This window comes from Ictidomys tridecemlineatus, chromosome 7, assembly GCF_052094955.1.
Source record: "Ictidomys tridecemlineatus isolate mIctTri1 chromosome 7, mIctTri1.hap1, whole genome shotgun sequence".
Taxonomy (NCBI): Eukaryota; Metazoa; Chordata; class Mammalia; order Rodentia; family Sciuridae; genus Ictidomys; species Ictidomys tridecemlineatus.
This window is the reverse complement of record NC_135483.1, coordinates 165,557,942-165,578,610: the sequence shown is the minus strand read 5'-3', so window position 1 is coordinate 165,578,610 and position 20,669 is coordinate 165,557,942. Positions and strand designations below refer to the sequence as shown.

At 37.9% G+C, this 20,669-nt stretch overlaps 2 protein-coding genes across 11 annotated transcripts in view; both read right to left on the bottom strand.

Moving 5' to 3' along the window:
• The window catches only part of Casp10 (caspase 10), a 68,859-nt gene that overhangs the window by 41,313 nt on the left and 6,877 nt on the right, over positions 1 to 20,669 (bottom strand).
• Positions 14,071 to 20,669, bottom strand: part of Cflar (CASP8 and FADD like apoptosis regulator) — a 57,027-nt gene continuing 50,428 nt past the window's right edge. For 3 of the 10 annotated variants that reach the window (XR_013424240.1, XR_013424242.1, XR_013424243.1), the window contains 2 exons: positions 17,549 to 17,657; positions 14,071 to 16,778 (listed from right to left, as the gene is read on the bottom strand). The gene's annotated coding sequence lies outside the window, so the exon portion shown is untranslated. Of the gene's footprint in view, positions 17,658 to 20,669 lie in introns of all 10 variants that reach the window. The other 7 variants (XR_013424234.1, XR_013424235.1, XR_013424236.1 and 4 more) reach the window with 4 other exon arrangements.

Below are 20,669 nucleotides of genomic sequence, written 5' to 3'. Positions count from 1 at the left end.
GGGCCATATGGGAGAGGAGGGCTCCGTTAGGCATGCCTGGTGAGACTGCAGGTTTCAAACTGGAGTTTTAAAAATGAAGTTGCTTAGGCTCAAGCCTAAGGCCATCCTCACACATAATAATGAAGGCAAACCTGGAAAAGACACCAACAGAGCCGAGATGAGAAATCTGTACCCCTAGGCAATGGGGCTTTGTCCACCTGTGGTTCTGTGATGAAAACACAGTGCTGGGGACACAAGAGAAAGATGAGGAGAAAAAGCTAAAGGCCAAATATCCATGCCCAAGGCTCCAACTTCCTCATAGAGATACCGAAAAGCGCCAAAGTACCTTGACTCAGGAGATTAACCATGACCAAAGCCAAGAAGAAGCAGGTACCAAGCACAGACCAGATAAGAATCTGGTGACGGGTGACCACATCCTTACCTCACAGGATTCACCCCAAAGTCCTTGCTGGTCACCAGCAATCTTCCTGGGTAACTTGGGCCCCTCCCCCATCCTCACCCACTGGGCACCTCCTCAGATCTCAGCTTCCAGCCAAGAAAGACTGAGATTCTGCTAGGGGCTGCTGAGAAGGCAAGGGGAGTAGAAGAGGGGCACTGAGATCATTTCTTTGATTGGGACTTCCACACCTTCACTGTAGCCCAGGTAGGGACCCAGAAAGAGAAAAAGACGGGATTGGATCATGCTGCAAACTTCTTATTGTGAGAAACTGGGAAGACCTGATTTCTCCTTTTTGAAAGAGAATGTCCCCAAATTGGTTAAGTTGAATTAACATGGCAGGTTTAACATCCCAAGACTAACCTGACATAGTCAAGAAAGGTAGATAGAATGAGATGTGTTTTCTGTGCTTCTAAGTGTTTTATCACTTAAGCTGCTACTGCTCATGTTTCCATCATGAGAGGTGTTTTAGTCAGTTTTTTTTTTTTTGCCACTATAATCAAAAGACCTGACAAGAACAATTTTAGAGGAGGACAAGTTTATTTGGGGTCACAGTTTTAGAGGCCTTAGTTCACAGATGGCCAACTGCATTCCTTTATCTCTGCCTGAGAAGAGGCAGAGCATCATGGCAGAAGGGTGTGGAGAAGGAAAGTAACTCAGGACATGGCAATCAGCAAGCAGAGAGAGGAGCTCCTCTCACCACGGACAAAATATATACCCCAAAGGCACATCTTCAGTAACCTACCCCCACCAGCCATACCCTACCTGCCTACAGTTATCTCCCAGTTAATCTATTAAGTGAATCAATGCACTGGTTAACCCAAGCTCTCTTAACCCAATCATTTCACTCTAAACTTTCTTGCATTGTCTCACACATGAGATTTTGGGAGATAAATCATGTTAACTATTAAAGGAAGTTTAGAGAACCGTCAAAAAGGAAAACCAATTTGCTCACTTAAAATTACAGGGTCCATTTACCCTCCTTTATTTAGTATCTCTTACAGTTTGCCCTGGTTTGCAAATAATGTAAAAATTGATGAACATTATTTATGAAAAATGGGCACCTCCTTTCTCTCTTTCAGCACACCATTTCTGAAAGGTTTCTGGGATATGGGTCTAAGAGCACTGGTTTAGGAGTCAAAGATATTTGGGTTCTAGTTCCTCTCAGTCTTGTCCGTGCCATTGGATAACTTGTCCAAGTCATTTAACCTCTCTGCTTCTCTGTTTCCTCATCTGTAAAATAGAGTTAAATATGTGTGAAATTAATGCTGATTCTAAATTTCTATATCTTCCAGCAGAAAAACTTTGTGCTAGTTCATCATAAACTAAAAGTGAGAAAAGCCCATGGATGAGCCTTTGCATTGTACACTGAGAATATACTACAGAGGGGAACTATTGCGGACTATATAAAGAGAAAGGAAATTTGAGAATGGAGGGCTTTAAATACAGGCAACAAAACCTTGTAGATATCATGGTCTTGAGGTCCAGGAAAATAAAAAACTTCTAAGAAGTTAACCATGGAAACTCTGCCTACTTTCTCTGCCTACATCTGGGCCTTAGTTGCTGAAATGCTGCCCTGGCAGGAGAGCCGATGGATCTGAGGGAACATTCTTAGTCCTGCCTATGTGGAAACCCATGTTTTAGACATAATTAAATGCCAGGTGCATTATTAGGGAGAGTGAAAGAGAAAAACTGAGCTAGCCCCCAGGGCTTAAAGCTGGGAAGCACTGAAGCATCAGCTATTTAGGAAATGATTCACCTTTGGAGAAATCAGGGAAAGCGGTGCAGTCAGGAAAACTAAAATTTGCCCTGTTAGAGCAGGGTATCTCACCTCTTATGCAATAAGGAGAGGTCGCAATCCTGATTCACCAACAGGCTGAAACATAGTGTTGACCAATAATATTCAATCTGGTTATTACCATCTTGGCCTGAATCTTATTAAATGTAACCTACTAGCTAAGACAAAGAGGGCCACGCTGAGGATGACTGTTCATGCTGAGAATGACTGTTCAAGAGAGCAAGATTCTTTCATCCTCTCATGCCCTTTCACTTTCAACATTCTCATGTGTCAAACATTTAGTCCATTGAGAATGACTGGTGAATTTCCTAATGTGGCAGCAGGGCGGGGATGGGAGAGTGGGAGGGAATGGGTGTGTCTATATTTCTCTACTCACTGACTGTTCAGTTTTCTGGCTGTAATTCAGATTGGATAGGAAAAGGTTGTGAGAGGAAGAAATGGAGAGAGCAGGATCCCTGGATTTCTTGGCCCCCAAAAGCCTTGACTGTCACTTGTAATTATATATATAATTTTTCTGTTTCTTTACTCCATTTCCACAAGCTGTCATCCTTAATCTAAAGTCCATATGGGAAAGGGAAAATTCTAAACATCATAGTTATGTTATTAAATATAAATATATATATGTACATAATTTTGTACATTTAAAAGAATTAGAATCATCAAGATAATGTGGTACTAGCAAAGGATGGCAGGTAGAGCAATGGAATAGAATTGAGAAATACACTCAGAAATAAACTTTTACATTTATAGTCAGGCAATTTTTGATGAAGATGACAAGATAATTCAATGATATTCTTTTCAATAAGTGGAGTTGAGGGGATCCAAGATGTCAGGCTAAAGGGAGGCTGCATCCTGTGTCTCCAGGACCTGGAATTCAAGTAGTGGGAATACTGTTTCTCTATGAGTGATTAGAGGACCCCTGACAGTTGCTCCTGTGCAGGAATCACAGCCTCTGCACTGCAAAGGACTCCTGTGCAGGACCTCCTTCTTCCCGGTCCTCCAGTACCCGAGTAGGACCACAGGCATTAGCACCGGAGCAGGACTCTTGGCTGGCTACCTGTGCAGAAATCCCAGCCACTGCTCCACAGATGTCAGACACTGCCCACATGCAGGAACTCTGGCAGCCTTTCCTGTGTGGACCCTCATCTACCAACGTGGGGCTCCTCAGGTCACCTCCATCTTGGAGCACTGCAACCACTGCCACAGTCCCCTACATGTGGTGGCCTGCATCTGGGGATGCTGCACTGAGTCTGGAGAAAGCCACCAGCCACAATACTGCATACCACAGAGCCACATCTCAGAACATGCCACTCAACGCTGCCACCCGCCCCCACTCAACCCAGAACCCCATCGCTGAAAGCAGCCACCTTCATCTTGGGACACCTTCATCACCATCTTTAGTTGAGGCAATTCCCAGCTTGGAACACCAGTTGGGGCTTAGGAGCAATATCAAGATGCCAAAAGTCCCCAGCTGTCCCCATTCCCTGGCAGCCACTAACCTGGCAGGCACAGTGCCTGCAGCTAAGCGGCAGGTCTGTAGCTCACAAAACTGAGTCCTGAACTTCCCAGTGTAAAACAGGTCTCCATGACAGGTGTATAGCCCCTAGGGTGTAGCCCGCAAGACCTCCAGAGAGAAAGGTTCCTGATTGGGAAGTAGAAAGGGAGGGGATGAGTGAGATACAGTTTAGAGGCTAAATTAGAGACCAGGAATTGTGAGGTCTATAGGTGATATAAGGGGATAAGACCAGGTGCCCACATCACAGAAGCAGGCCCCAAAGGAGATCCTTGGACCAACCCTTCCACCATAATAAACTTCATCATCCTGAGGGTGGGGATACCAGTGAACAACAGACAACCTGACCTATTGGATGAGAAGGGAAGCTTGGAAAGATACTGATCTCCAACAAAAACTATCCTTGTATCTTCCTTCAAGATTTCTCTCTCTCTCTCTCTCTCTCTCTCTCTCTCTCTCTCTCTCTCCCTCTCTTTCTGCCCTCACATCCCCAACATTTGTGAAACCAAGTACTTTTAATGAATTAGGCTGTTGAGGACTGGGATGTCTGAACAGTATATTATAGTGGTGTTGTATATTCTTTTATCTCTCATTTTTACATTTTTACTTTCCTTAATATTTATTTTTTTTGTACTCTACTGTCTTTCCACTTACTTGTCTCCCCCATATTATTTTCTCTCTCTTCTCCTGCTACTAAGCAACTTTAGTTTCCTCTTTCACACTTTCTAAGTTCTGATAACTCTATATCCTCACCTCCTACTCCCTTCAATATCTCATCCTATACCTCATCTCCAGTTCTTCGTCCATCATCAGAAACTGTACACTCTTTTGCAAACCTACTGTTTATATTGTAGATAATAATTGAGAAAATATTGTAGATAATAATTTCTGAATATTCTGACAAAACCATAAATGTCTTAATAGCAGATATTTGATTTAAGATTGTATATCATTTGTACTGGAATCTGTTCACATTGATCTCCTCCTTAAAGGAGAGGTATTGGAAACCTGCAGAGACACCATAAACCTATAGGGTAAAAACTTTAAAGCACAGATCTGCAGTGCTAGAAGGGAAGACACATGGACACATGAAAAAACAAGGGAAGAAAGTGCCCCCAAACAAACCAAAATATTACATTATTAGAATCCATGGCAAGCACAACAGAAGAAATGGCAAAGAAGGAGTTCAGGATGTACATAATTAAAATGTTCTGTGAATTAAAGGATGATATAAGAGAGAAAATACAGGCAGCAAAAATAATTTTGATAAAGAGCTACTTAAGCAAATACAGGAAACAAAAGCTTACTTCAATAAGGAGATAGAGGTTCTGAAAAAAAAGAAATCATTGAAATGAAAAAATAAACCAAATTAAAAGCATCAATAACAGATTAGATCACTTGGAAGACAGGACCTCAGACAATGAAGAAAAAATATAATCTTGAAAAGAATGTTACCACACAGTGAAGATGGTGAGAAAACATGAGTAGAACATTCAAGTATTATGGGATAACATAAAAAGACCAAATATAAGAATTGCTGGAATAGAAGAAGGCATAGAATTCCAAACCAAAGTAAAGTATAAGAATTGCTGGAATAGAAGAAGGCATAGAATTCCAAACCAAAGTAATGAATAATCTATTCAATAAAATAATATCAGAAATTTTTCCAAATATGAAGAATGAATTGGAAAATCAAATACAAGAGTCTTACAGGACACCAAATTTACAAAATCACAACAGAGCCACACTAACCCACATTATAATGAAAATGCCTAGCATACAGAATAAGGAGAGAATTTTAAAAGCCACATGAGAAAGGAATTGGATTACATATAGGAGGAAACCAATTAGGATCTCTACAGATTTTTCAACCCAGACCATAAAAGCTGGAAGATCCTGGAACAACATATACCAAGCTCTGAAAGAAAATGGATGCCAACCAAGAATCTTATATCCAGCAAAACTAAGCTTTAGTTTGATGATGAAATAAAAACCTTCCATGATAAAAAAAAGTTAAAAAGAATTTACAACTAGAAAGCCTACACTACAAAACATCTTCAGCAAAATATTCCATGAGGAGGAAATAAAAAACAACAATGAAAGTCATAAAAGGGAGATATTACACTAAAGGAAATACTAATCAAAGGAGAAACCAAGTCAAGTTAAATACCAAAAATAAACAAATATGATAAATCATATCTCAATAATAACCTTGAATGTTAATGGCCTAAACTCACCAATCAAAAGACATAGACTGGAAGATTGGATTGAAAAAAAAAAAGAGCCAAAAATATGTTGCCTTCAAAAGACTCATCTCATAGGAAAAGACATCCACAGACTGAAGGTGAAAGGTTGGGGGAAAATATACCACTCACATGTACTGCAGAAACAAGTAGGGATTTCAACCTTTTATCAAATAAAGTAGACTTCAAGCCAAAGTTAATCAAAAGGGATAAAGAAGGACATTTCATACTGCTTAAGAGAACCATACATCAACAAGATATAACAATTATAAATATATATCCCCAAACAATGAAGCATCTACATTCATCAAACAAACTCTTCTCAAGTTTAAGAGTCAAATAGCACAACACAATAATTCTGGGTGACTTTAACACACCTCTTTCACCACTGGGTAGATCTTCCAAACAAAGCTAAAGAAAGAAATGATAGAACTCAATACTACAATTAATAACTTAGACTTAACAGACATATATAGAATATTTCATCTCTCAATGAGTAAATAAACTTTCTTCTCAGCAGCACATGGATTCTTTTCCAAAACAGACCATATATTATGCCACAAAGCAACTCTTAGCAAATACAAACAGTAGAGATACTACCCTTCATTCTATCAGATCATAATGGAATGAAATTAGAAATCAATAATAAAATAAAAAATAGAAGCTACTCCAACACCTGGAGACTAAATAATTTGCTACTGAATGATCATTGGGTTGCAAAAGACAGCAAAGAGGAGATTTAAAAATTCTTAGAGGTTTGTGCTTTGTATGTGTAATATGAAATGAATTGCATTTTGCCATCATGTAAAACAAATTAGAATAAATAGATAATTTCATTTAAAAAATTCTTAGAGGCAAATGAGAATATTGATACAATATATTGAAATCTCTAGGACACTATGAAAGCAGTACCAAGAGGAAAATTCATTGCATGGAGTTTATCCCTTAAAAGAAGAAACGGTCAACAAATAAATGACCTAACATTATATCTCAAAGCCCTAGAAAAAGAAGAACAAATCAACACCAAAAGCAGTAGAAGACAGGGGATAATTAAAATCAGAGCTGAAATCACTGAAATTGAAACAAAAGAAACAATTGAAAAAAATGACAAAACAAAAAGTTGGTTCTTTGAAAAAATAAATAAAATTGATAAACCCTTAGCCATGCTAATGAAGAGTAGGTGAGAGAAAATTCAAATTACTAACACCCATGGTGAAAAAAGGAAATATCATGATGGACACTACAGAAATACAGAAGATAATTAGAAATTATTTTGAAAATTTATACTCCAATAAAATAGAAAATATCAAAGGCTTCGACAAATTTTAGAGTCATATTATTTGCCCAAACTGAATCAGGATGATATACACAAGTTAAACAGATCAATTTCAAGCAATGAAATAGAAGATGCAATCCAAGAAATTAGAAGACTACAAACCAAGAAAAGCCCAGGACTGGACGGGAATACAGGTGAGTTCTATAAGACCTTCAAAGAAGAACTAATACCAATACTCCTCAAATTATTTCATGAAATAGAAAAAGAGGGAACACTTCCAAATTCATTCTATGAGGCAAATATCACTCTGATTCTAAAACCAGGCAAAGACACATCAAAGAAAGAAAACTTCAGACCAATATCTGTAATGAACATAGATGCAAAAATTCACAATAAAAATTCTGGCAAATTGAATACAAAAACATATCAAAAAGATAGTACACCATAATCAAGTGGGGTTCATCCCAGGGATGCAAGGTTGGTTCAAAATACGGAAATCAATAAATGTAATTTATCACGTCAATAGACTTAAAGATAAGAATCATATGATCATCTCAATAGATGCAGAAAAAGAATTCAACAAAATATAGCAACCCTTCATGTTCAAAACAGTAGAAAAACTAGGGATAATAGGAACATATCTCAACATTATAAAAGCTATCTATGCTAAGTCCCAGGCCAACATCATTCTAAATGGAGAAAAATTGAAAGCATTCCCTCTAAAATCTGGAACAAGACAGGGATACCCTCTTTCACCAATTCTATTTAGCATAGTTCTTGTAATTCTAGCCAGAGCAATAAGACCTACAAAAGAAATTAAAGGGATACACATAGGAAAAGAAAAACTCAAATTATCACTATTTGCTGATGATATGATTCTACACTTAGAAGATTCAAAAAATTCCATGAAAACTTCTAGAACTAATACATGAATCCAGCAAAGTAGCAGGATATAAAATCAACACCCATAAATCAAAGGCATTTCTGTACATCAGTGACAAATCCTCTGAAAGAGAAACCAGGAAAACTACCCCATTTATAATAGCCTCAAAAAAAATACTTAGGAATTAACAAAAGAGGTGAAGACCACTACAATGAAAATTACAGAATGCTAAAGAAAGAAATTGAAGAAGACCTTAGAAGATGGAGATATCTCTCTTGTTCCTGAATAGGCAGAATTAATGCTGTCAAAATGACCATACTACCAAAAACACTATACATTTTTTAATGCAATTCCAATCAAAATACCAATGACATTCCTTATAGAAATAGCAAAAGCAGTCATTAAATTAATCTGGAAAAACAAGAGACCCAGAATAGCCAAAGCAATCCTTAGCAAGAACAGCAAATCAGGTGCTGCATCACTATACCAGACCTTAAGCTACACTGCAGAGCAATAGTATCAAAAACAGCATAATATTGGCACCAATGTAGATCAATGGTACAGAATAGAGGACACAGAGACGACCCACATAAATACAGTTATCTCATATTAAACAAAGGTGCCAAAAACATATATTAGAGAAAGGATAGACTCTTCAACAAATGGTGCTAGGAAAACTGGAAATCAATATGCAACAAAATGAAATTAAGCCCTTATATCTCACCATGCACAAAACTCAACTCAAAGTGGATCAAGGATCTAGGAATTAAACCAGAGACCCTGCACCTAATAGAAGAAAAAGTAGGCCCAAATCTTCATCATATCAGATTAGGCCCTGACTTTTGTAATAAGACTCCTATAGCACAAGAAATAAAATTGAGAATCAATAAATGGGAAGGATTCAAACTAAAAAGCTCCTTCTCAGCAAAAGAAACAATCAGTGATGTGAATAGATAGCCTACAGAATGGGAGCAAATTTTTACCACACGCACATCAGACAGAGCACTAATCTCTAGGATATATAGAGAACTCAAAAAACTTAACACCAAAAAAAGCAAATAACCCAATCAATAAATGAGCCAAGGAAATGAACAGACACTTCTCAGAAGATGATATACAATCACTTAACAAACATATGAAATAATGTTCAATATCTCTAGAAATTAGAGAAATGCAAATCAAAACCAAGATTTCATCTCACTCCAGTCAGAATGGCAGCTATTAAGAATACGAACAACAATAAGTGTTGGTGAAGATGTGGGGAGAAAGGCACACTCATACATTACTGGTGAGACTGCAAATTGGTGCAACCAATCTGGAAAGTAATATGCAGATTCCTTGGAAAACTTGGAATGGAACCACCATTTGACCCAGCTATCCCACTTCTTGGTTTATACCCAAAGAACTAAAAAACAGCAGACTACAGGGACACAGCCACATCAATGTTTATAGCAGCACAATATACAATAGCTAAATTGTGGAACCAACCTAGATGTCCTTTCAGTAGATGAATGGGTAAAGAAATTGTGCTATATGTACACAATGGAATATTTCTAAGCATTAAAAGAGAATAAAATCATGGCATTTGCAGGCAAATGGATGGAGTTGGAAAATATTATGCTAATTAAAGTGAGCCAATCACAAAAAAACAAATGCCAAATGTTTTCTCTGATATGCTGATTCATAAGGGGGATGGAGAGTGGGGGGAGCATAGGAGGAATGGAGGAACTTTAGATAGGGCAACAGTGAGGTAGAGGAAGGGAGGGAGTTGAGGGAATAGAAAAGAAGGTGAAATGAGATGGACATCATTACCCTAAGTACATGTATGAAGACATGAAATGGTGTGACTCTACTTTGTGTACAACCAGAGACATGAAAAATTGTGCTTTATATGTGTACTATGAATTGAAATGCATTCTGCTGTCATATATAACAAATTAGAACAAATAAATTAATAAAATAAGTGGAGTTGAGACAAATGAGTATTTATATGCAAAAGAATGAGATTGAACCCTTACCTCACACCACATATTTTTAAAAGTCACAATGTATCAAAGAACTGAAATCATAAAACTCACAGAAGAAAATACTGTTGTTAACACCTCATTACCTTGAATAGGGTAATGGCTTCTTAGATATGACACCAAGAACATAAGCATAAGCAGTTGAACTTGACCACAATTTTAAACTTCTGTAAAGGACATCACTAAGAAAGTGAGAAGATAATCCAAAGAATGGGAGAAAATATTTACAAACCTTTATTCTGATAAGAGACTAATATCCAGAATTAAAAGAAAAGAATACTTAACAACTCAACAATCACCACAACAAAATCTACACCCAAACCCACAAAAAAACAAACCGAATTTAAAAAGTGAATAAGAATTTGAACAGCTATTTTTCCAAAAAAGATAAGCAAATGGCCAATATGCACCTGAAAAGATGCCTGTTTGACATGAATAGTTATCAAGGAAATGCAAACCAGAACCACAATGAGACACCACATCATGTCCAATAGGGTAAGCTTATAATTTAAGGAGGAGGGGGACAATAGCAAGTGTTGGCAAGGGTATGAAAAATTTGAACCCTAGTACTTTGCTGGTGGGACTGTAAAATGATACCCCGACTTGGGAAAACAGTTTGGCAGATTCTCAAAAAACTGAACATAAAGTTTCTGTAATTCTTAGCAATTCTACTTCTAAGTAGATGCCCAAGAGAAATTAAAGTATATGTTCACACAAAACTTGTACATGAACATTCATAGCAGTAATATTTTCAATAGTCAACCAGTGAAGCAATGCAAGCTTCCATTGATTGATGAATAAATAAGTGTGGCATATCCATGCAACAGAATATTTCAGCCTTTGTTGGAATGAAGTGCTAACACTCCACAGCATAGCAGAACACTATGAAAGAAGTGAAAGAAGTCAGGCACGAAGGACTATGATTTGTATGATCTGTTTACATAAAATACCCAGAACAGGCAATCCAAAGAGACAGAAAATGAATTACTTGTTATCAGAGGGTGGGGAAAGAAGAGAAATAGAGTGATGGATAATTGGTAGAGAGTTTTCTCTTTAAGTGGAAGGAAATTCTCTGAAATTAATGATTACTTAATTCTCTGACCATAATAAAAACCACTGAACTGTGTACTTGAAAAGGTGAATGTTTTGGAATATGAACTATATCTCAATAAAAAGACGAAAGGGAGACATAGGGTATGTCACAATTCCATGTCACAAACTACTTATACTTTATAATATAAAACTACATGAGTAATAATCTAAATTATGTCCAATACATTACTTGCTAAAGCAAGATCATGAATGTATCATAATATTTTATGAAACTTAACATTCCAGAGTCAATCATTTCTTCTTTATCAATCATGAATTCATTGAATGAGCATTTATGGAGTGCTTACTGTATGCCAGGCTCTGCATCAGCTTAAGTGCTTAAAAAAGCTATAAAGATAAAACTGCATTCAACTATAGCATGCTCATCAGTAAATGATGCAGAAGGGGCTGTGAGTAGCTCAGCAGTGTAGTGCTAGTCTAGCATGTCCAAGACTCTGGGTTCAATCCCCATATCACAAGACATAAATAAATTACAGCCTGAGATACAAAGTGGAAAGAAGACATGGAAGAGATTCATATGAAATTTTATTCTCTTCAGGAGAGGAAGCAAACGTTCCAAATGAAGAGATATTAGACCACGGACAATGGAAGAAGGCAATATTAGAAACAGACCTTGCACTACAGTTATGTTTTGGAGATATGGGGTAAGGTGGCAGGTTGGGGTCCAGAAAGATACAATGACCAGGACTAAAGACCCAGACTCAGAAGCTGCGGTAGCAGGGTTCCTTTGAATTAAAATTTCCAAACTTTTTTCCCTTTAATTTCCTGATAACCTGCATTTTCCACCCCAGCACCCTCAGACAAGTACCAGGGAAAGCTGAATTGTAACATCTCTCTGGCTAGCAAAGCCTGGATAAATCTATATATGTATATTTTCTGCCTTTTGTCCATTTACATTGTAATGTTTCTGAAGCACCAATGGAGGCAGATTTGACTGCCTTCCCAGTTCCAGTCAGACAGTAATTAAATACATTTTTCCTTTTTATATCATTTCTCTTATTTCTGATGTAGGCAGGTGACTGAATCCAGCCTTCTGAAACCCAACAGTGTCTGACCTGGAGTTCCAGTAGCCACCTGCCTCACCTTTACAGTTTCTCTGCCTTTATGACCTCTCCACTCAACTAGGACAATAGCTTTCACCCTGGTTTTGTACCTGCCACTCAACCACCATCTTTTTTGCAACCTGAAGAATCTCCTTAAACACAGCTTGGTCAAGATTCAAGATTCTCCAGTGCAGAGATAATAGAATTGCAGCTCAGTCAACTATCCAAAATCTTCATCTGTGGAAATTGTATCTTCATTTTCAGCTTCTTCAAGATTTTCCTCCAAACACTGTTGTCTCAGACAAATCGGATGACCCACAGAGTTACCTGTGCCCCAGGCCAGAGACCCTGCTGGGTTCAGGCAGACTGAATTCAATTGCCCACCAATGTCAGAAATAAGAGAAATGATAATAAACAGGAAAAGGGAATTTAATTGCAGTTTGACCCAAACTGGGAAAGCAGTTAATATGCCTGTGTGTCAAACATAAACATTACAATTTATAGGAACAAAAGTGAGAGATGTACATATGTGGACTTAGCCAGGCTGTGCTGCCCAGAGATGTTTCCATTTTGGTTTCACTGGCATCTGCTCGAGCCAAGGGTTGGAGCATCTCAGTTTCCATTCTTGGCTTGAGGAAATTGAGATGGAGAAATACAGGTTACCAGGAAATAAAATAGGGGAAAAAATAGTTTGGTATATGTAATTTAAACAAGTCCTCATTATAAGGAGCAAAAACCATAGTAGATACAGAACCCACCCAATTAGAAACTAGTTGGCTACAGGAAGATAGAAGAAGGGGGACTAGGGTGAAAATGATGTTCTGGTAGTGCTGTTAGCCAAAATTGGAGACATGGACAGGAGATTTGGAATAAGGCTTCTTAAATGTTGGGTGTATATTAAGTTTGAGGTACCAGAGGGAAAAATCAAGTGGGAAAATCTTCCAGAAATTGAAAAGACTTGTAGAAAGGAATGTAGGGCATAAAAATCCATCTTAGAGTCACTTGTATTGAAATAGTACTTGAAGCCACAAAATTGTCAAAAGACAAAATATAAATAGAGGGGGGAAAAAAAGAGTGATCCTCAGGAATATCCACATTTAAAGATCAGGAAGAGAAGGATAGCAAGAAGTCCTAGATAGAACTTCTGTAGTGGATCCTTGGAGAAACAGGGAGGAGGCAACCAAGATGAATGTCACCCTTGAACGCTGAAGACTTGTTAGAATGGTTAAGGTGAAATGCAGATGTCAGGGAAGTTTGAAGTAAATGGGCAAAGAGGAAGGGAGATAGTATAAACTAGTCTTAATGTTTCCCTAGGACAGGGCCCAAAAGAGAGGGAATTTATTCAACGAGGGAGGCAGAGTTTGCTTTTAGATTAAAGGATTGAAGAGAGAGGAAGAGACTAAAGATATAAAATAGTTGAAATCATACCCTATCTTGGAAGAAGGACTAAAAAAGGGATGGGAACCCTAGATATGAAGCAAGAAGTCCTTACCAAATAAGAAAGAAAAGATGGTTTTTTGTACCATTGTTTAAATATGGAAAAATTGTAAAAGACGTATCGACATGACCCCATGAATGAAAAGAAAGAGAAGAGGCTGAAGGTGTAGCTCAGTGGTAGAGCACATGTTTAGCATGCATGAGACTCTGGGTTTGGTTCCCCATATCACAAGAGGAAAAAAGAGAGAAAGTATTAAATATAATATTATGCCACTTGTGTTTAAAATAAATACATTCATCATGTTTAATAAAACCACTAGACTTTTTTTTAGTTTTTATTTTTTCAAGTATAATAACATATTGTTTAAAATGAAACAAACAATTCAGTCAAAATTCTCCACATTTCCCCAACATTGTATACTGTCAAGATGTAAGGTAAAGCTTCAGTGATCCAGAAGGTGGGGTAACTAACTGACAGAGAAACAGAAACAGACCCATACAAATACAACCAAATGACCTTCGAGAAAGAAACAAAGGCTATTCAGTAGAGAAGATGGTCTTCTCAACAAAGTGCTAGAACAAGTGTAAAAAGTGAATCCAGACACGGGCCTTACATGTTTCACACACAAAAAAATTGACTCAAAATTGATCATAGACCTAAGTGTGAAATACAAGACTACAACTTCTAGGAGAAAACACAGGCGAAAACCTAGATGACCTTGCATTTGGCAATGGTTTCTTAGATAAAATGCCAAAAGCACAATTCACAAAAGAAATAACTAATAAGTTGGACTTCACTAAAATTAAAATCTTCAGCTCCGTGAAAGGCATTATTAAGAGAAAGAAAAGATGAAAGGACTAACACGGCCTGGGAGAAAGTATTTGTAAGATACAAATCTGATAAAGGAGGAGGATCGCAAGTTCAAGGCCCACCTGGGCAGCTTAGTGAGACCCTGTCTCAAAATAAAAATAAAAAATGAAAGAGCTGGGGAAGAAGTGGTAGAATCCCCTAAGTTCAATCCTCAGTGCAGAAAAAAAAAGAGAGAGAGAGAGACAGGGAAAGGGGGGAAATGTTTTTAGAATAATGCATGTGTGAATCAATCAATCAATTCTAATCTCTCTTTTTCTTATTATTGAGGTGCAATTCACATGAGATAGAATTAACTGTTTTAAAGTACACAGATCTGTGACTTTAGTAAATTTGTAGTGTAGTGCAACCATCACTTCTATCTAGTTATAAGATGTTTTTTATCACCCCAAACGAAGCTGCCTACCCAGTAAGCATTCTCTCCCCATTCCCTCTGGGAAAGTCCCTAGCAACATACGATATACCTTCCGGGAACCCAGTTTTAGCTATTCTGAATATTTCCTATAAACAGCATCACAAAATATGTAATCTTTCATGTCTGACTTGTTTCACTTAGCATGTTTTTGAGACTCATCCATGTACTTTCTTCCTTTATACAGACAAATAATATTTTATTGTATGGATACATTTCATTTATATAAGTAAATATATAAAATGTGCATATATTTTGTTTGCCCATCTGTTGGTGGACATTGGATTGTTTCTACCTTTTGGCTCTGGTACTGTGTTTCTTAAGACATGCGTGTTTGAATTTTTTTTTTAAGAGAGAGAGAGAGAGAGAATTTTAATATTTATTTTTTAGTTTATCGGCGGACACAACATCTTTGTTTTGTATGTGGTGCTCAGGATCCAACCCGGGCTGCAAGCATGCCAGGCGAGCACAGTACCGCTTGAGCCACATCCCCAGCCCCAAGACATGTGTGTTTGAATTCTTGATTCAAATCTGCCATTAAGGTGGTCCTCCTGGTTATTGCCTAGGGAGTTAAGTTTATTTGTGGTACTTAGTAGATATCAGCTGACATTGCATAGGGATTTGTTGAAGAGAACTGATTTTCTTGTGTTTGCTTATTAAATATGTAATGAAGCCAAAGTAGAAAACCTTGGCTCTGGAGCCCTGAAGCTTTGGGGTAACACAATAAAAGAAAGAAAAGAAGCTGGGCATGATGGTGCACACCTGTAATTCCAGTGATTCAGGCAGTTAAGACAGGAGGGTCGCAAGTCTGGGCATCTTACCAAAACTCTGACTCAAAATAAAAAGTAAAAAGAGCTTTGGATGTAGCTTGTGGTAGAGGTACCCCTGAGTTCAATCCTCCGTTAATAAAAAAAAGAGGTTGGGGGTAGAAAGTGATTCTTGGAATAGGGAGGTTCTTGTGGCTCCCTCAGAAGATCAGTCATTCCATTCAATGGCCTTGATTAAAGTTCTACATTTCCACCTTTGCGGTTATTGCATTGCAAGAGAGGGCCCAGCAAGGAAAACAAGGAACTGTAGATTTTTAAGACATGGCTCTTTTTGAGTCATGATCTTGATTATCTTTAACCTTTCAAAATGAATCTGTCTCCTTCACACTTGGCTTTATGTATGTAGCTTTCAAACTCTTACTGTGAATTCTTATTCACCATGAACTCAATACAAAAGCTGTGTCTGTAATTTGAGTGACTCAGAATGACTTTTCCATGTGAGTCACACCTCTCAGGACGATTCTGTTCAAACTGTACCATCTTAATTAAGCATCTCCATCCTCCTCAAAAAAGCACAAAAGGATGAAATAAGAACAACAAGATCATCCATATTAAACATTTAGGCCAGCTCAGATTTAAGTGTATACATTTTAAATAATAATTAGAAAATAAAAATAATCATCTATACAAATTTCTTTCAAGCTTATACTAGGAACAAACATTCCAGATATTTTAATCAAAGAACAAAGCATTAGTTGGGCTAATCAGTTTGAGAGAAATATAAATTCTGATTTTTTTCATTCACATAAAAGTCCAGAGGTAGGTGGTCTAGGCTGGTATGGTGCATTTGCTCCTTAAACGTCCTCATTCAATGTTCAGCTATTCTTCACCATGCAGCTATTCCTGTAATATGGCCCTCCACAGTTCAACACAGAAGGTAGAGATCCAGCCATCAAATCCATTATCTAATCAACAGGATGTAAGAAGAGACAAATAAAGGGCAAGGGGAAAACATAGATATCTTTCAAGGAAAGGTTTTTTGTTTTGGGGGGGTTTTTTTGCAGCTGCCATAGTTACTTCTGTTACCTCTCATTGGCCAGACTTAGTTGCATGACCACATTTAGGTACAAGTTGATGTTTGGACAACCATATTCTTTAAGGCTACTTTACTAATTATAAATCGCAGCCAATTTGACAAGATTGACCTCAAATTCTGACTTCCTGGTTGCATAAGAAACAAGATTAATCCTGAAAATTTACACCTAGAATATGGGTGAAGAGAGTCTGAGATTCCTGCTGCAGACAGGAGAAGGTGTTCAATACCACTTACCACGATCTATTCATGGAAGAGAAGTGCAATAGTTTGGAACTTAAATGACCCTCAAAGGCCAGTGTGTTGAAGGCTTGGTCCCAGCAGGTGGCACTGTTGGAGGTGGTGGAAACCTTTGGGAGGTGAGGCCTAGTGGGAGGAGTTAGTTCCTTGGGGAGGAAGTGCCTTAGAAGAGGATATTGGAACCCAGTTCCTTCCTCTCCTTTTCTCTGCTTCCAAACTGTCAGCTTGAACAGCTTCCTCTACCTTGTGCTTCCTCTACCTTGTACTATTCACCACAACCTTAAACAACAGGGCTAAGTGACTGTGGACTGAAATGTCTGAAACCATAAGCCAAAATAGACCTTTTGTGTTTTGAAGCTGATTATCTCAGGCATTTGTTACAGTAACAGAAAGATGACTTACTGAAGGAGGAAAGAGTGGGGAGCCGGAATGGAACCAGGGTTGGGGAATCAGTCCTCACAACCAGCTCCTGAGAGAAGAGTCCGTGCGTGAGTTGCAAGTTTCCCTGACACTGAAATAGCGGATAGAAAGGAAACAGATGTGAAGACCAAACTAAAAAGAAGAGGAAAGTTTCATTAACAATGAAAAACCAATGAGCTGCCAGGCCTAGTGATGCATGCCTATAATCCCAGCGGCTCCGGTGGCTAAGGCAGGAGGATCACAAGTTCAAAACCAGCCTCAGCAACAGCACAGCACTAAGCAACTCAGTGAGACCCTGTCTATAAATAAAATATAGAATAGGGTGGTAGATGTCAACAATAGCACAGCACTAAGTGCCGAAGTCTGGCTTGGCACAAATCAGGAGCCACTTGTCAAAAAGAAACTAACTTTATTTTTAGAACTACAAACGCCAAACAAAACAGCTCCAGGGAAAAACCCTCAGAGCCCAACTGCCACCACCGGCTTCCACAAGCCTCTCACCCCACACCAGCCTCTCCACCTCCCCATATCCTCCTGCTCCTGAGGCCGATTGGCTGGGTTGCGTGGGCAGAGCCAAAGAAGTCACCCAATGAGCAGCTCCGTGGAGGAGCCAATCAGCTAGATGTTGCTGGGGCCGCTGTGAGCCAATCATCAGCTGGCAGTCTGAAGGGCAGGGAAACAGCCCAATGAACATCACCGCAGAGGAGCCAATCAGCTAGATGTTGCTGGGGCCACTGTGAGCCAATCATGAGCCGGCAACTGGAAGTTTGCTGGCAGCTGGATCATCAGCTGGCAGCTGGAAGTTTGCTGGGGCCCCTTTGGCTGTGGCTCTCAACACTAAGCAACTCAGTGAGACCCTGTCTATAAATAAAATATAGAATAGGGTGGAAGATGTGGCTCAGGGGTCGAGTGCCCCTGAATTCAATCCCTGGCCCCCCCCCAAAAAAAAGAACCAATGAGAAAAAAAGTTGGAAGAAACTTCTTAGCTTTAATATATAAACCAATATTAGATGATAATTTGGAAAAGAGAAAAAATATATACCAGTCATAATTCTGTCATCCCTACACTGTTACCACAAAAGGACCCAGCCAGATATAAACTTCACAGATCATCTCAGCCTTTTATTCAGTGGGTCCATGGGAATGGACAATTTTAAATAAAAATTTTTCGTGTGATAACGTTCTTTGTAAAAACAAAGAACTTGTTAAAGGTATGGGTCCTGAAGTGACTCTTCACAGCTTGAATATCCCAGCTCGGGGGGACCGCAGGTAACTGACTTAACACAACTTTGCCTCATTTTCCTCATCTATGAGTGAGAAGAAATAATATGCTAATAATACCTACCTCATAGAGCTGTTATGAGGATCAAATAAAATAATTTATTTCAAATGAGCTAATAACAACTCAATTAATGAAAGCTCTTCCTATTTTTACCTGATTTTACTACCTACATAAAATTTCATCCTATTACTGAACAGATGGCTAATTATCATTTTGAGGCTATCAAAAATTTGAAATATTTTAGTGCACTTTTCTCTTTTTATACATATTTTTCTTTAAATTAATTTTTAATTGGTGCAGCATAATTATACATAATAGTGACATATTCATACATGCACATAACTTGGTCAATCTCATTCCTTGTACCTTCACTTTTCCTTCCCTCCTCCATACCCTGGTCCCCTTCTTCTACTCTGCTGGTCTCACTTCTAATTTCATGAGATGCCCCACCCTCTCCTTTTAAATTTTTTGCCCTTTTTTCTCTGTCTTCCACATATGAGAGAAAACATATGACTGACTCTTGACAATTTCTGAGTTTGGCTTATTTTGCTTAACATAATGTCCTCAAGTTCCATACATTTTCCTGTAAATGACAATTTTGTTTTATGGCTGGATAAAACTTCATTGTGTATATATATATACTACACTTTCTTTGTCTGTTCACTTGTGAACCAATGCCTAGGCTGATAGCTTGGCTATCACGAATTGTGCTGCTATATATGTGGATGACTTTAATTCTTTAGGATAAATACCAAAGAGTAGTATATTTGGTCATGTAGGGGTTCTATTTCTACTCTTTTGAAGAACCTCCACACTGATTTTCATAGTAGTTGTACTAATTTACAATCTCACCAACAGTGTATAAGTGTTCCTTTTCCCCACATCTTCTCCAACATTTATTAGTATTTGTATTCTTTTAAAAAATATTTATTCTTAAGCTTTAGGTAGATACAATATCTTTATTTTACATTTATGTGGTGCTGAGGATAGAAACCAGTGCCTTGTGCACGCTAGACGTGCACTCTACCACTGAGCCACAACCCCAGACCTAATATTTATATTCTTGATGATGACCATTTCAACTGAGATGAAGTCTCAATATAGTTTTGATTTGCATTTCCTTGATTACTAAAGCTCTTGAACATTTTTTCATTAATTTGTTGGCTATTTTTATTTCTTCTTTTGAAAAGTATCTATTTATTTAATTTGCCCATTTATTGATTGAGTTATTTTGTTGTTTTTGTTTTTTGGGGGGTTCTTTATATATTATGGATATTAATCTTCTGTCAGAAGACCAGCTGGCAAAGATTTTCTCCCATTTTGGAGACTCTCTCTTCACCCTATTAATTGTTTCCCTTTCTGTAAAGAAGTGTTTTAATTTGATGCTGTCCCATTTATTAATTCTAAGTATTATTTCCTGAGCTTTAGGAGTCCTATTGAGGATGTCATCACTTGTGCCTACATGTTGGGAGTGTTGACCTTATGTTTTCTTCTAGGAGTTGCAAAGTTTCTAGTCTAAATACTACGTCCTTGATCCATTTTGAGTTGACTTTTGTGCAGAGTGAGAGATAGGGAATTACTCTCATTCCTCTGTACATGGATATCCAGATTCCCAACATTAGCTGTTAAAAAGGCCCCAATATATGTTTTGGTGCATCAAGAATCAGATGAAAATATCTGTGTGGGTTTGTTTCCATTTCTCCTATTCTATTCCATTTGTGTATATGTCTGTTTTTATGCCAATACCATGAAATTTTTGTTACTATAGCTCTGTATTATAATTTGAAATTAAGTTTTGTGATGCTTCCTGAATTGCTCTAA